General features: G+C 47.1%; 1 protein-coding gene across 2 annotated transcripts in view; it reads right to left on the bottom strand.

The window, feature by feature from the left end:
* The window catches only part of CGNL1 (cingulin like 1), a 201,394-nt gene that overhangs the window by 39,562 nt on the left and 149,617 nt on the right, over positions 1–12,215 (bottom strand). The window lies entirely within an intron of this gene.

The following is a 12,215-nucleotide window of genomic DNA, read 5'->3' on the forward strand; positions in this document are numbered from 1 at the left end:
CTGGCCTAAAGCCTCCAAGTCAGGACTTCTCACACTGTGTTGAGCACAGGACTCACCTGGGGATCTTGTTCAATGCTCACCGTGGCTCAGGAAGCCTGGAGCAGGGCCCCGACTCTCCATTTCTAACAAACTTCCAGTTGATGCCAGTGATGCTGGGCTGTGGGTCTCACTTTGAGGAGAGACTGCCCGATCTCAGGGCCTTCCTGCAGAGGCTCACAGCTCAAGTCCCAACTCTTCAAGTCCTCTGTGCTTCTTGATATGACTCCCAGTGCCTGGGATTGGGTGTCATGGGACTTGGACACTAGAGCAGGCTTTGCAGCCAGCCCACACCGTGACCTATGCAAACCTCTGACCTCTCCGAGCTCCATTCACATCATTAAAGAAAGTGTAATAGCTCTAAGTAGGTCAGAAAATTAAAAAAAAAAAAAAAAAGCTAAGAGATAGTAGAACTTGAAAAAGCTGACACCCTTGCACTAATGTAAAGTGATGGGGTTTCCCTTCCTCCTCTGACTCTGCCTACTTACCATTTTTGGTCACGGTGGGGTTGAGCCATGGAAAAACATCATTTTTTAAACCCCTTCTCTAAAAGCGACATCAGAACTTCCAAAACTTCTCTCACTCTATTTTCCAAATGCCAACACCGTTCTTCCCCAGCATATTTGCAGTTCAGAACTGAATCGGTCACGCAGCTGGACTGCTCAGTAAGCTGTGTCGGTCTGTGTTTTGGCAAGGGAGCAGGGCACGAGCGAGACGGAATCAATGTGGCAAAGGAAACAGCAAAGAACTGGAGGGTACTCGTAACCCAAACCCCAAATATTTCCAAGGAAGAGTTGATTCCAATGCCGAAAACAGTGGGTAGGAGATGTGGATTCTGGACCAGACTCTGCTAATAATACACCGCATGAGGACTTCGGGCAAGTCATTTAACTTTGTCTGCCTTCAGTTTGCTCCTCTGTTCATGAAATGGTCTAGCCAATTTCAGTGTCCCTGCCAGCTCTCACAGTCTGGGATTCTATAATGAACTTGAAGAAACTGGGGCAATATTCAGCAATCATGGGATTAAAGAATTCCAGAAGCTTTACTCTTTAACATCATGCTTAAATTTTCATTTTCAAATGCTGTCACCTAATCTCAGATCCTTTTTATCAGTGTCCCTTACCTGGCATCTAGAAGTGAGGACCATATCCAAAAACGGGAAACTTCTGGCCAGTGAGCAAAACAAAGTGTCACTAACTTACCTTAAAAGTCAGTTTAAATGTATTATGCTTACCGAAGATTCTGTTTACATCCTGGTTTGTTCACTGCTCTGGTGGTAGTTTTTCTGCTCACCAAACTGCCTGAAACATACCCCCTTTTCAACATATTCAATTAGCCAGTTTTCCCTAAGTAACTCCATGGTTACATAGGTTAAAAACATCATTGGTTTTCTTCACCATGTCCTTGTGAAATAAATCAATATAATTCCCTTTAAGTAGTTAGGAAACCAGCAAGATTTGCTCTCCGAATGGCCTGTAATTTAGACACAGGTCCAAAACAAAAGTTATACTAATAAAACACCTCACACTTGCTGAGAGAATGCATTTTACACAGGTTCTCATTTAAGCCACAAAATAATGTTAAAAGAGATACCCAAGATAGGGATAAAAACACCTATGATAAAAATACTCTGCACCTAAATAGGTCAGGTGATTTTCCCAAGAAGCTACCTGCTCAGGCTCTGATATATGGTATGATCCTACTGAAACTAGAGTGAATATAGAACATTTCTATATGAAATGTTCACAACAGGCAAATCCAGAGACAAAGAGTAGACTAGGGGTTGCCCAGGGACCAGGGAAGGAAGGAATTTGGATGTAAGGGGCTTCATTTGGGGGCGATGGACATGTTTTGGACTTGAAAAGCGGTAACGGCTACGCAACCTTATAAATACATAAACACTAAGAATTGTATACTTTAAAATACTAAAAATAGTGAATTTTATGTTAGGTGAATGTTACCTTAATAAAAACAAACAAAAAAAAGCCTTGGAGTAAGCCGATCTGACTCAGCCCTGCTTGTTCATCTCTAAGCCTTGGTCTTCCTGTTGTTCTAATCGTTAAGAGAGACATTGTACTGAGCATGGAGCAGTGCTCCGGGCACAGGGTAAGAAATCAACCCATGACAGCTACATATTAAGGTTCGGTAGCCAAAAGTCACACAACCAGAAGTAGTATCCCGCTTTCAATCCCTGCCCATGACCTCTGCTACTTTCTTCTAGTTTCTTCAGAGTAGGGCAGCAGCTTCAGGAAAAATTCCCCACAGTCAGGCAGAGAATGGAAAAGAGCCACACCTGTCAGCTGGGGGCTTTCGCTATGTCCATTCACTCACCCTGATTTAAAGGGGGGGAAAAAAGGAATATGCAATTATATCACCAAAACTGTTTCAGGGGCTTCTCTGAAACAGTGCCGGGTTACAGACTTTTAAACACGCTTTTGCCTTTATTCTTGTTTTACACCACTCCTTAAAAAATTCTTAGAATATTTTCCCCAGTGTCCCTGGGTCCTCTCAATGTCCAGGAGATAAAAAGAGGCTCCCATCATATTTATAAGATGCCACTTCCCTCACCCTGAGTGCCACAGTCTAAGATATAATCTTGTAACCAGCATGCAGAAGTTCCTGTTTATGGACCCCTACACCTTCCCATGGTGTAGATGGCCCTTCAAGGAGCTCCGGCCGGCAGACAATGCCATGCACCTAGAGCTCTGCGTCACCAGGAAAATATGGTGTGGTGGGGGGTGGGGTGGGGCATGAAAAAAGCAGGGGTTAGACCAGGTTAGATTCACTTTGTCACCAATAGGTCAGACAGCTTTACAAATGGTTAAAATCAGCTCGCTGTCAGCACACACAGGCCCAACAGGTTGAACAGGATTTTTGAAGAGAGACATAAACAAGCAGGTTCTCCAGAGCATTGCCTACTGGGGAGTTATGGGGACCCCTCCAAGATAAACCAAAGGCTCAATATGGAAGCCAAAAGGTCCTAATCGAGTTCACAGATCTAGACTGTTCCCTTCTCAGAAATCATGTTACTATGAAAGCTCATCTTTCAACTTTCACATTGCTGCTACCATAATTCCATAAATACTGAAAGGATTAACACTACGTTATAGAAATCATGCCATTTAAAATTTTTAAATAACAATTCTTAGAGCAGTAACTCTCAATCCAATGACCATTCTATTAGTGCCTCCTTAAACCCCCAAACTAGACCAAATTTCCATGCAGAAAATTGCTACCTTTTGCCTTTGTCCCCCACCTCCATGGCTGCAGGAGTGAAGGTAACAGGGAATGGAGAAAGAAAAGGAGGACTGAGGACTGACATCAAGGTCAGGAGGCAAGAAGCTAGACCAAACCTCTCACCAAATTTGAGACTGGTTCCCACAATCACTGGGATTAAGACATACAACAAGGATGACCTTTATTTATTTCCTCCCAAGGATGACCTTTATTTATTTCCTCCTTCAAAGACGTTGGCTGTTCCCTGCAACAGAGTTGAGCAGACTGAGCTCCTGCAAAGCCCACCCAGGGTCTCTGGACCCCTCCTTGCAGGCCAGCCAGATGGGGTCAGCAGCCAGCTCTGACAAGCAAAGAGAGCAGGGCCAAAAAGAGGAAATGTCCTAATCCAGGCAGGGTCACCTGCCCTTCCTGAGGTGTTGCTCAAGTAACAATTTCTCTGAATCACGGTTTGGTTTTCTTAAAAGCAAGGGTGGTGTTACGGATCCATTCACTGCATGGATCAAGGAAAATGACAAATAATGTTGCCACATGTCAAAACACTCATCACTGCATGAAGAGCAGTGTATTGGAACGAATTGGTGTATACCACCCAGAAGTTATAGAATATAAATTACAGATTTCCTTCCAGACAGAGGCTTGAAGGAGGTGTGGTGAGTTTCTGGCCTCCTTCCCCTTGGACCACTTGTTTCTGAGCCTTGGCTGCACATGACTCTCACTCAGTCCCTCCATTTCTGACTAAAGACAGAACAAAATGTCACCTTTCCTGTTAGAAGAGCTGAGAGAAACAGTGGGGGAGGGATGGAGTAACCAAATCAAAACAAAGACCTACCCCAGGACTGCTCGAGGGCCAGGACCCCATCATTTTTTTTAAATTAATTAATTAATTTTGAGAGAGAAAGCATGGGGGGGGGGGTGTAGAGAGAGAGGGAGAGAAAGAGAATCCCAAGCAGGCTCCGCACCATCAGCACAGAGCCCAGTGTGGGGATCAAACCCACGAACCACAAGATCATGACCTGAGCTGAAACGTAAAGTTGGACACCTAAATAAATGACTGAGCTAACCAGACACCCCAACCCCATCATTTTTTTAAAAGAAAGGCCATTTGGGCACCTACCATGGAGGTCCCTATAAATCACGATGGTGGTCATTAATGCTGTTCACCAAATATATCAGTTCTTCTCACCTCCAGGCACACGGAGAATTATGCTTGCCTTCCCCTTGAGGACCGGTGTGATCATATGACTAGTTCTGGCCAATGAAATAGGAGTGCAAGCAGCACAGGTCATATCCAGGTCCCAGCTCTAAGAGCCACTTAGTGATTCACATATGCCCCTCCCACTGTTGCAACAATCACAGACACTTGGGCCCCCAGTAACTCTGATGAGTAAAGCAACCTCCACCCACACAGTGCCATGACCCACATGAGGAATGTACTGTGAGCAAGAAATAGTCTTTTCTTAGTTAAGCTACTGAGATGTTGTTACTGCAACATAACCTAGCCTATCATGGAAAGACCTACTAAACACAGGTTGAGCCCACCTACCTCCAGTCCACTGAGAACAAAACTTTGAGCATATCTTAAACTTCATTCCAGAGAACCAGTGAGGCTATAACAAGGAAAAGGCGTGGGCTTCCATAGTCAGGGAGACTTAGGTTCAAATCTTGACTCTGCCACGTACTAGCCATGGGAGTCTGAGACACTGGATGACTCTTAACTGAGTTGCAATTATCTCAATCTTGAAATGGCAATTCTATTACCCACCACATAGGGTCGTGGTGCAGATTACAGGTAATGAATGGAGAGTACACAGCATGTGTCCAGGCACACAGCATGTGTCCAGGCACGCAGCGTGCACTAAAGAAACAGCGTGACTGTAGTAACCCTCACACCATTATCTTAACCCTACTTTGATCATTTACCAGCTGTGCAACTGGAACCTCAGCTTTCTGCTCTGCAAAATGGGGGCATAGTGCTGTGTCCACTCTCAGGGCAGCTGTAAGAGCTCAGGGTGAGTGTGTCTGTGGCAGCACACAGCTCAGAAAGTGCAAGTACCCCACGTTCCTCCACATGCCACACTTTACCCAGCCTGTCCTGAGTGAGCCCCAGCACACCAAGGGCCAGTGAAGCTGCACCTTCATACACACAGAGAGCCCAGTCCTTGACTGGCCTTCTGCCCTGGACTCTGCATTGCTCTCTGGGCCCCACCCAATCAGAAGCCTACTCCCCTACCCCCAGCCAAGTCACCGGCTGCCATTTACTAGACCACAAGCACTGCTTCTGTTCAGGGACTCTGACTTTGGGGGCCCCACGCACCAACCTGACCCCTGAGATCCCCACACCAGCCCAGCCGACCCATGAATCTGAGAAGCCCCCTTGAATACTATCCACAGAAATCTGGCCCATTCCTGGGGCCACCTCTGCAGGAGGTGGAGGGTGGGGTCCCTCACCAGGGCTCCTGCTGATCTACTATTGCAGATTCAGAGAGCAAGCCTGGTGGCCCCTCCTAGCCCAACTTTAACACTCAGCACTCCAGCAAGGCTCTGAAGACACCTAACCTCACATCCAGGAAAATCTGCCATTTGCCACCAAACCCCTGGCCAAACGCAAAGAGTGTCCTGAAGTGAGTGTCCATAGATGGTAACTTCATGAAATGCAGTCACTGGTCCTGAAACATCCCAAATACTCGCAAACCTCTGAGAGCGGCCTGTGTGGAAGAAATGCTAGAAACAGAACGGAGCAGGCAGCCTGGTCCCAGCTCAGCCCTTCACCTGCTGTTTGACCTGAGGCAAGGCACAACCTCTCCGAGCCTCGTTTCCACAGCCATCAAATGTCAGGAGAGAAGGAAATCCAATTAAGGATCTAAGCTCACACTTGATTGTCTACACTACACAAGTTGTAGGAAGCACAGTGCCATTTGTAGAGTCTAAAGCCCCACGATAGAGTTAAACATGTTCACAAATGAAATAATAAGTCATCACAGCCTAAACAGAGGGTTGTGAGCACAGAGGTCTAATGGCCTCTAAGACTGTGTCTATCTCTGTGATTAAGAATATGGCGCCTACATGGCAGATAAAGGTGACTTCCTCTCTCTGGCCTCCCGAAGTTTCCATTTCTCCAGATAAGTTAAAACAGACCTGGATATTCACTCGTTCTTCCATATCTTACTCATAAAGTGGTAGAATGTCAGCACTATGTGGGACACCACATTTCTCTGGTTCAAACCCCAATGTGAATTTCCGATATCCCCCCCATCTCTCTCCACCCTGCCATATCTCTGGCTGATAAGCAGCCATCCAGTCTCTGCTCCCAGAGGTTGGAAACACACTGCCTATCAAAATGTGCCCTTCCGTTTTGTGACAGCTCTCAGCCATGGAAACATTTTCATGCTGAGCTGATATCTGCATTCCTACAACACCACTAGGATCAACCAAGGAGGAAGCAGATTCCTTCTTGCCCAGAGAGCAAGAAGGTTACAGTCCCTCCTCCAAATGACAGCCATTCAAACACTTGAAACCCCCATACCTCCCTCACACCACCTGTCCTGCCCTTTCTTCAGGCTAAACTTTCAAAGGTCCCTCCTTACCCCCTGGGGGGTGACATCAAGTACTCTTTCCAAGTGTGAGGCCCCAAACCAAAACAGTGTTTCCTGAAGAGTCTGGCCTGCCATCACCCCTGATTACCAACCACCCTGGCTCTGGAATCTCCCAGTAAATAAAACACTGAGACCCCTCACAGATGTGTGTCTGCATAGAGGCCAAAGATGAAACCGGTGCTAGCTCGAGTTCACAAGCAAAGAAAACTTCAGCCAGCCAGAGACATACAGATGCCCATTAGACCCTTCCCAGGATCCCCCTGTGAGTGACACTGCAGGGACCAAGGGTGACAGTCGGGGTGCCACTGCTGCGGTCCCCCTCCTGCTTCCATCCCTTCTTTGGCTGTCGGCCCCTCTCCACTTCCCCTGCCACCAAGGTACCTCTATCTCCTCTCTGGTCCCCTCTATTTCTCACATAGCCCCAGAGCTCACCCTGTCACCCCAAAGCATTTTCTGTGCTCATCAACTGTACCTTAACTCTTCTGGGTGGAAAAGACTCTTTCCCTTAGCCTCCTTTCCCTCCCGCTCTTCCCTCCCGCTCTTCTCTCCCGTAATGGCCAACACCCTCCACCGCATCCTATCCGTTACCAGGGCTGTGCCTGGGCGACCGGACCCGGGGCCCAATTCCCAGCTGGCCCCAAGTGAGCTGCTGGTTGCATCCCACAGGCCAAGGCTCCAGACCAGACAGGGATAACAGCATCTCCTGAGTGCTTGCTCTATGCAGACAGGCACTGTGCCATTCCAGGGGCATCTCACTTAATTCTCACGTTACCCCATCCCTCCTGAGAGAGACTGTCAAAGCCTTTGCTTATAAGTAAGAAAATGGAGACACTAAGAGACCAAGTAACCTGCTTTCAGTCTCAAGGCTAGTAAGCAGTCCCAGGCAACCGGACTTGAGAGCCCAACAGACTGAAAACTTGACACGGAGCCCTTCGCAGGCAGGGCCTGATCTCACTCTGGGCCCAGTCCCGTGCCTGGCACACAGTGCACTCAAATTCAAGTTCAGTGGATTACTCGGTTCTACATGTTTTTCAGCACCTAGGTATATTTGCATCCAGTGATATCACCAAACACACACACTGTCCCACTGCACACTTATTTTATACTGTATTTTTATTGTTAACATACACTATCTCCGCTGTCATGAGCCAGACCAACTCTCATTATCTGACCAGAGAACCAAACCCCAATTTATAACAATGTCGCCATGAGAAAATTCTTTCAACTTTCAAACACCCTGTATAAAAATAAAATTATAGCACCCTCCTTTCCTAAATTGAGTCCCCAATTAGCAGTTTCCTTCATTAGCGTGCTGTTTACCTTCGTATTACTAAGAGATCTGTCCTGACTGAAGTCGGCTTCACTTCACTGCACCTCTACCTCAGAAAAGATGCCTGAGTTTCAAAGACATGTGTGAACTGGATACTCCTCAAAGGCCCCATTTTCAATCCAAATTTTCTCACAAAATTATCAATTCGGAGAGGCACAGGGTCTTGCTTAACCTGATAAATGAATTTTCAATGGATTTAGCAGGTATAATGCTAAGTGAAATAAGTCAGAGAAAGACAAATACCACATGATTTTACTCATATGTGGAATTTAAGAAACAAAGAAAAAAAAAGAGACAAAAAAAACCAACAACAGACTCTTAACTATAGAGAACAAACTGATAGTTACCTGAATGGAGGTGGGTGGGGGATGGGTGGAATAGGCGAAGGGGATTAAAGATACACGTATCATCATGAGCACGGAACTGCTCACGATGTACAGAACTGCTGAACCACGAAATTGCACACCTGAAACTAATATAACACTGTACATTAATTATCCTGGAATTTTTAAGAAAATTTTTAAGGAAAAACAATGAATTTTCAGTTCCTTGAGATGGCTGAGAGTTTAAGCTTAGAAAGTGCCAGGTATCTTCTAGCCTTTTTCCAAATGAGCAAACCAGGACTTGCCGAAGTTACATATTCAAAGTTACACAGTGGAATTTCCACCGTGGCAGGAACTCGGTGGACTCAGCATTATCTCTTAACCTCAGTAGTACCTTTCCTGCTCTTTCACAAGGACAAGGTGAACACACACCTTCTCTTCCAGCACTGCCTGGGAACCCAAGGGCTCCAGGAGAGTCCTTGTGCCTATCTGGCCTCAAGAAAACAGAAGAGACGCTCTTTCGGCCTCAGGCTGCCACAGTGGCCACCACCGAGGAGAAATCACGTCTGGAAAACTAACACACCTAATACACGCCTCCCCACTCCACTCCTTTAAAACATGTCTTCCAGGTGGGCTTGCCAGGAGGACACTTCCTCCACGACACAGCTCAGCTCTGCATCCAGAGTGACTCCCAACATAGAACAAACTGAATTCAAACTCCTCCCAGTCTGGCCTCCAAGACTTTCTCAGCGGACCTCAGCCTACCTATTCATTCAATTTGACTTTGCCCGAGTCTTCAAACCCTGTGCCAGACTCCATTCTCTATACCATGTGTCAGGTTCGTTCCCGATGACAGCTCTTTGAACAGTATGCAGGGCCCTCTGCCACAAAGTACCCTCCGAAAAGAGATGTATGTAATGCAGCATTTGCCCCAACATATTCTATAAACCAAACTACTGTGGAGAATTCTTTGGAAAAAAAAAAAAGAGTCGTGTGGTCATATAATCTGAGAAAGTCTTACGGCCGAGTCCTTTCTTGGATAATCATAACCCACATTTAGCCCACATATCAAAGGCTCGGAAAGTCCCATAATAAGAAAAGCCATTTAAAACTTTATCCCAGGAGTTCCCAAATTTGTCTCAGATCTACCGTCTGTTCTCTCTGTCATGATGCTAGTCCAGACTGCCACCACTTCCTTCCTGGACAAAAGCAGAAGCCCCACCCCCCAGCTGGTCTACTACCCACATCCCCTCTTTTGCCCTCTCCAATCTACTCCCCACACACCGGGGCAGGAGAGAGTATTTTCAATCCCAAACCAGATCTGTTGCCCCCTGCTTAAATGTTTCAATGGTTTTCCTGTGCTCTTAAGGAGAAGGGCAAAAACAAATAGCAAACCTTCTTAACTTGGTCCACCGGGATTCCATGGTTTACCTACCTTCCCAGCCCCCTCACTTCTCACACTGCTTCTCACTCACCCCATCCCTTCCATTGGCCTTTTCTTCTACCGTGTTTTTTCTCCTACCCCAGGGCCTTTGCACCTCTGCCTGGATGACTCTGCCTCGCTACATCATTAGCTCCTGCTCAGCCCAATCATCGCCTCCTCAAAGAAACTGTCCTTGACCCCCCCCCCCCCCCAGACTAGGTCAAATCCTAGCCCCTCCATCCATGAGCCTTTTCACTTGTCACAGTTGCAATTTTTGTTTACTTATTTGATATTTTTTCCCCTTCTATATTCTCTTCCACTAGATTGTAAGCTTTCTGAGAGCAGGGAACACATGTCCACATTTGCTCACTAGGTGTAATACAGTGTGTGGCTCAAAGTAAATACCCAAAATCACACACACACTGTTAAACCAGTCGATTTGAAGTATGAACAACGGATGTGAAAAAGAAAGTACAATGCAGTATATTCCATAATGGAGACATAAACCAAACACTACGGGAGAGCAAGGAAGGGAGCCCTAATTCTACCTGGGTGAGGTGGGTGAAGCTGCAAAGTCTTCGGTGCCAAGCGGAGAAGGAAAGGGAAAGGCCACACAGATGGGAAAAACAAGGAAGGTGTGGAAGTTTGCAAAGGCTTGTTGCTTTCTGCTGGATTCTACCTTCTATCTGCAATCCTCACGGGTAAGGAGACTGTCTTCTCAGCTCCCTCTTGAGCACGGAGCCTAGTGCGCTGGGGGCGCAGATGTGCCTGCTAACGTGAGAGGATCATCTCCCCAAAGATCAGCGGTGCTAAATTCCGTACGGGGAGCCTTAAGGCCGCCCTCCCCGTGTGCACACGTGTGCCGGCTCACAAGTCTGCCGTGCAGCACACACACTCAGCTCCCAGTGGCCCTGAGATTAAAGCCACGATCTGCAGATTCCACAGGGCATGCCCCTATGCCTAGCCCATCCTAACCCCTCTGCCCCACTTCTGGAAACTGCAGGCCTCTCTTTAATCCCACTCCACGGCTAGCCATTGTCCTCAGTAATATTCCTACTGATGCAGAATAAGAAGCCCAGACTAAGAGAGGTCAGGTCACCCACGACCCTTTTCTGTGGGCTTTGATTTTGCTGGATCCGAGTTTAGGCACGTGCGCTATGTGTCTTTATTCTATCTGCAACAGGGAGACACATGCCAGATACTTCTCCCAGAGTTTGTTTTAACCAACAGGAATCCTGTAAGGAACTGCTCCCACCCCTCGACTCCCCAGCCCCCCAATTTAACCAGGCCCATTCTTTGCTCTACAAAAACAAACAGCTAGTTCCGCCTGCCAGGGCAGACGAGGTGCACACATACAGAAGCAAACAAAGAGGCCCTCATGCCCAAGACTTTCCTTCCTGTTGGACTGATGTGGCCACTGGTGCCCTTTGTTTCAAGTCACCAGATGTGCCAGGCACCCATAGGGACCTGCAGCAGCTGGGAATATCACCCTCTGACCTTCCACGGCCACCCTCACCCCACCCAACCCGGGAGGATGTGGGGCCGGTTATCTGCTGCTCTGTTCTGCTTGCTGAGTGCTGGTCACCAGGAAAGTGCAGCCGGCTCCCCTGCAGGCCAGTCCTCTGGCCCGGGCCTCCGCTCTCCTCCCCTCCCTGGCCTAAGAGCGAACGTCCATCTGTCACATCTGCAGCATGCCAGGGACCTCATGTCACCCTCACTGCGGTTCTGTGGCTCTGTTAGTGTCCCCCCATCCTACTGATGGGAAAAATTAGCACAGACCAATTAACTGACATGCCCCAAATCAGACAGCCAGGGTTCAAACCAGGTCGACCTGACTACAGGGCACAGGCCACCAACCTCTTTCTTGAATGCCTTGGTAGTTCCTTGACAAAAGAGACCCAAACATTGGGTCGAGCATGACTCTCGGTCAGTTCAGTAAATGATTCTGTTGATAATTAGAACAATTTTCTTAGAAATAGCCACATTTTGATTTTAAGACCCTACAAAGAAGGTAAGTGGTTTGGGTTTTGTCTCTCTTTTTTAATGTATCTGCGGCCTTTGTGAGCACATCCAATTGCACTTTAGATCAACCCTGTGAATATTTTCCTTAAAAACACACATTTCCTCCTCTTGTCTTTCACTCATTTATCTTATCTCCACTCCCCAGAGCCCATGAGGCTCCATTCCATGGTCACTCCCGGTTATCAGTTTTTGCTTTTACAAGCAACATTTCTCTGGATTGCTAAGACATTCTTGGCCTTCTAGAAATATGC

This window comes from Prionailurus viverrinus, chromosome B3 (genome assembly GCF_022837055.1).
Source record: "Prionailurus viverrinus isolate Anna chromosome B3, UM_Priviv_1.0, whole genome shotgun sequence".
Taxonomy (NCBI): Eukaryota; Metazoa; Chordata; class Mammalia; order Carnivora; family Felidae; genus Prionailurus; species Prionailurus viverrinus.